The sequence below is a fragment of the Lactuca virosa genome, chromosome 8 (assembly GCF_052849685.1).
Source record: "Lactuca virosa cultivar CGN04683 chromosome 8, Lactuca_virosa_CGN04683_v6, whole genome shotgun sequence".
In the NCBI taxonomy this organism is placed as follows: domain Eukaryota; kingdom Viridiplantae; phylum Streptophyta; class Magnoliopsida; order Asterales; family Asteraceae; genus Lactuca; species Lactuca virosa.
In genome coordinates this window covers 173,176,968-173,181,754 of record NC_136433.1, presented here as the reverse complement: position 1 = coordinate 173,181,754, position 4,787 = coordinate 173,176,968, and the positions used below count along the sequence as shown (strand labels likewise).

The 4,787-nt window shown below is 42.3% G+C and overlaps 1 non-coding gene across 1 annotated transcript; it reads left to right on the top strand.

Annotated features, from left to right (window-relative positions):
• Nucleotides 1-3,742: 3,742 nt before the first annotated feature.
• On the top strand, nucleotides 3,743-3,849 carry LOC145135025 (small nucleolar RNA R71). Its single transcript, XR_013719505.1, has one exon. It is a non-coding gene; the product is annotated as a small nucleolar RNA R71 (small nucleolar RNA).
• The last annotated feature ends 938 nt before the right edge of the window (nucleotides 3,850-4,787 follow it).

Below are 4,787 nucleotides of genomic sequence, written 5' to 3'. Positions count from 1 at the left end.
ATGTGCTCCATGATGTCCACCGGTGGGCCCGCTATGGCAATGCTCCAAAATTTCTCGGCTTTCCTTCCCAAATACACATCTCCTTATGATCCCATCCGCGCAGCTTCGGAAAACATATGGCTCGTCCCAAAAGTAGTATTTTATTTCTGAAAAGAATTTCTTCTTTTGTTGGCAGGTAAAATCTTATGGAATACACTTGGTAGCTAAGTAATTAGCTATATCTGCAAACCATGGCTCCTCCCCCGTGGTCACTAAAATGTACTCGTCCAGAAACTCATCTCCAATTTTATCTTCTTCCAATGCTTCCAAATGCGGGTTTTCTAGTCTTGATAAGTGGTCGGCAGCTACATTCTCCATTCCCTTTTTATCGCGTATCTCAATATCAAATTCTTGTAAAAGTAGAACCCAACGTATCAATCTTGGCTTTGCATCCTGCTTGGCAAACAAGTACTTAATAGCAGAGTGGTCAGTATAAACAATGGTTTTAGATAAAATAAGATAAGGGCGGAATTTGTCAAAAGCATACACCACGGCTAGTAATTCTTTTTCAGTTGTGGTGTAATTTTCTTGGGTCTGATTCAAAGTCTTGCTTGCATAATAAATGGGTCGAAAGTGCTTATCAACCCTTTGGCCAAGTACAACTCCTAATGCAAAGTCGCTCGCGTCACACATTATTTCAAAAGGTAGGTTCCAATTCGGGGCAATAATGATCGGGACATTAGTTAATTTTTCTTTCAGAAATTCAAAGGCCTCTAAACACTCTTTAGTGAAATTAAATGGTGCATAGGTCTAGTTATTTTAGAAAAATCTTTTATGAAATGGCGGTAAAAACCCGCGTGACCTAAAAAACTCCTAATGCCCTTTACATTAGTTGGTGGAGGTAATTTAGCAATTGTATCTATTTTTGCCCGATCCACCTCAATTCCCGCTTTGGATACCTTGTGGCCCAAGACTATACCCTCTTTAACCATAAAGTGACATTTTTCCCAATTGAGGACTAAATCGGTTTTTTCACACCTTGCAAGCATTAAATCCAGGTTAGCAAGACAATCATGGAAGGAAGATCCAAAAACAGAAAAATCGTCCATAAATACTTCCATGAATTTATCCACCATGTCATGGAATATGGCCGTCATGCACCTTTGAAATGTCGCAGGTGCATTGCATAACCCAAAGGGCATGCGGCGATAGGCAAAAGTCCCACTCGGGCAAGTGAAAGTAGTCTTTTCTTGGTCAATTGGGTCTATGGGTATTTGGAAGTAACCCGAAAATCCGTCTAAGAAACAATAGTAGCTATGGCCGGACAATCTTTCAAGCATTTGATCAATAAAAGGTAAAGGAAAATGGTCTTTACGAGTGGCATCGTTTAGTTTTCGATAATCGATGCACACTCGCCAACCGGTTACCGTTCGGGTCGGAATAAGCTCGTTCTTCTCGTTTGCTACGACCGTCATCCCGCCTTTCTTGGGCACCACTTGAACAGGACTAACCCATGGACTGTCGGAAATAGAATAAATGATCCCCGCATCTAAAAGCTTGACTACTTCCTTCTTGACCACTTCTTACATGTTCGGGTTCAGTCTTCTTTGGTGTTGCACTACCGACTTTGCTTCTTCTTCCAGGTTGATCTTGTGAGAGCAATAAGAGGGGCTTATTCCCTTGATATCGGTGATACTCCATGCAATAGCACTCTTTCTCTTCTTTAGGACATGGACTAATTCTTCTTTTTCAGATTTGGAGAGGTCAGAAGCTATTATAATAGGTTTTTGTTGGCCATCTTCAAGGAATGCGTACTCCAAGTGATCTGGTAGCGATTTCAGCTCTATTTTCGTATTCTGCATGGTGAACACGTCGAGTCCAGTGAAGGGACTCGTCGAGTCCTGGGCAGAATTCGCGATAACTCTGGGTTCTTCATATGGACTCGGCGAGTAGATCGGGGCTACTCGACGAGTAGGATGCTCAGTGGTTTTTATTAGTTCATTATAATCAGCTTCTTCCAGCAGTCTCTCTATTTCCAGTAGGTCTCTTTCAGCATCTTGTTCTTCATCAAAGGCGATGGTGGACTTGTTTGGTTCTTCATTGTTCCATTCCTCCATTAATTCATCCAACATATCAATTGAAAATGTCGTGTCATCACTGTTCCTTGCATGCTTCATGGCTTGATCAACCCCGAAAGTGACTGATTCATCTCCCACCCGTAGAGTAAGTTTTGAATCTCGCATGTCAACTATAGCGCTTGCGGTGTTAAGGAAAGGTCTTCCAAGGATGATCGGGACTTGAGGATCCGCTTCCATGTCCAAAATTATAAAATCCGCGGGGAACACGAACTTATCCACCTTTACCAAAAGATCTTCACAGATTCCCCTAGGAAATGTAACCGTTTTGTTTGCTAGGTGGATTGCCATGCGAATGGGTCTTGGCTCGGGGAGATCTAACTTTTTGAAAAATGAATAAGGCATGAGGTTTACACTTGCCCCCCGAATCAGCTAGTGCATATATGGTGGCCAAGTTTCCAAATTGACAGGGCAATGTTAAACTTCCCGGATCTCCTTGCTTCTTAGGAAGTGTGTTCAACATAGCAGCTGAACAGTTTTCGTTTAGGACCACCTTCTTCACTTCTTCCATCTTCCTTCTATTAGTTAGAAGCTCCTTGAGAAATTTGGCGTATTTTGGCATTTGGGCAAACGCTTCTATGAATGGTATGTTGATTTGAAGAGCCTTTATGTGTTCTAGAAACTTCTGGTAGTCTTCTTCATTCTTTTCTTGTCTAGCTCGGGCTGGATATGGCAGTGGAGGCTGATATGGCTTAACAGGAGTTTGACTTTTCTGATCAGGTGGCGGACTCGTTGAGTCCATATCATGGACTCGGCGAGTAGGGTCTGGGCTCAGCTGGTTCTGATCTTGATTCTGCCCTTCTGTCTCCTTTTCTTGCACCGGCTTCGGATCTTTGTTCTGAATAAGGGCCAGAGGGGTTATAATCTTCCCACTCCTAGTTGTGACAATGTTTATATGTGCTCCTTTTGGATTGTTTTCGGTGTTACTCGGAAGTTCTCCTGGTGCTCTTTGATTCATTTGTTGGGCAAGTTGCCCAAGCTGCTTCTCAATGTTGTGAATAGATGCTTGCTGATTCCTTAATATTGTTGTTGTATCTTGTATTGCAGCGTCGTGGTCATTGTGTCTTTTTTCGGATGCAGCTACAAATTTAGTGAGCATTTCTTCTCGATTTGGTTTCTTTTCTTGTACCGGCTCCTCCTTTTGGTAAAAACCCCTTGCCTTTTGTCTAAATTTCTCCTCCCTCGCTTTCTTGTACTCATCATAAGGGAGCCATTCTTTCTTAGGTTTTCGCCAATCGTCATCGAGCCTATCACCACTAGAATAGCATACTTGCACTTTCTTATTCCCGTTCTCGTCCAAATCACAATCTCTAGTTAGATGAGGCCCATTGCAATTTTCACATCCTACCCGAATAGCATGGATTGTTTGATCCATTTTATCCATCCTTCTATCCATGGTTTTCAACATTGCCATAACTGCCGACAAATCTTCAGAAGCTGCGTAAGCCGATCCCTTGGTCATATCATTCCTTGGATTGTGGTATTCTCTAGAATGCTTATAGAATTCTTCAATCAGTTCTTTGATCACCGGGGGTGCCTTCTTTGTGAGGGGTCCTTGCGAGTCTAGGAGCTGCCTAGTTGTTACATTGACTCCATCATAGAAAATGGAGACTTCTTGTTGGCTATTAAGATCATGATGTGGGCAATTCCTTAGTAGACTTTTGTATCTCTCCCATGCCTCATAAAGGGACTCTCCGGGTTGTTGTTCAAAGTTGGTGATAACTTTCTTCAACTTGGCTATTTTCGAGGGTGGGCAAAACTGGTCAATAAATTCTTCCTTCATCTTAGCCCATGTAGTGATGGATCCGGGAGGGAGTGACTTGAGCCAATCCTTTGCAGCACCTTTGAATGTAACTGGAAGCATACGAAGCAGCTGTGTTTCGCGAGGCACATTTGGAACATTAAAATAATCAGCTACATCATTGACTTCATCCAAGTGTTTATAGGCATCTTCGTGGTCTTTTCCATAGAAGGGGATCTCCTTGAGTTGAGCAAGAATGTGACCCTTAAGCTCAAAAGTGGCAGTCGCGGGAATTGCGGGTTGCACAAGTCCCGGGCCGGTATCATCCTGTATCCTCTTCTTCCATTCGCCCATGGGAACTTCATCAATGTTCGCCATGGTGTTGTCAAAGTTGCCTTCTAGATCGCTACCTTCTTCAAATTCGCTTTCTTCTCCTTCGGACTCGTTCACGATGTCTTCCTTGATTGGGTCTTCGTTTGCCAAGGAAGAGGTGCTGGATGCTCCTGATTTGCTGCTCTTTTTCTTGCTAAAAACGGATTTGAGATTCTTCAAAGGTGAGTTCTTTGAAGAAGCGGATTCTCCAACGGTTTTTCCTTTGTTCTTTCTTAGAGCGGACTCCGGGTCTTCAAGTGGGGGAACCAAAGACGTATTGGATCCTCGAGTCATGTAACAACTGCAATTAAAGTAAGAAAAACGTGTAAAAAGAACAAAAAGAAACTAAAATAAAAACTATGAATCAGCGATGGACTCGCCGAGTAGAGTCGATTGCACTCGGCGAGTTAAGGCAGAAACAGAAAAGAAAAAAAAATCTAATTAAATTTCTAAAACAGAAAACTATGAATACTAATCCTATCAACTAAATTACCTAAAAAAATAACTTTGTGCAAGATAAATCTCACACAAAGGATCGATAAAACTAGATATTAGTGCTA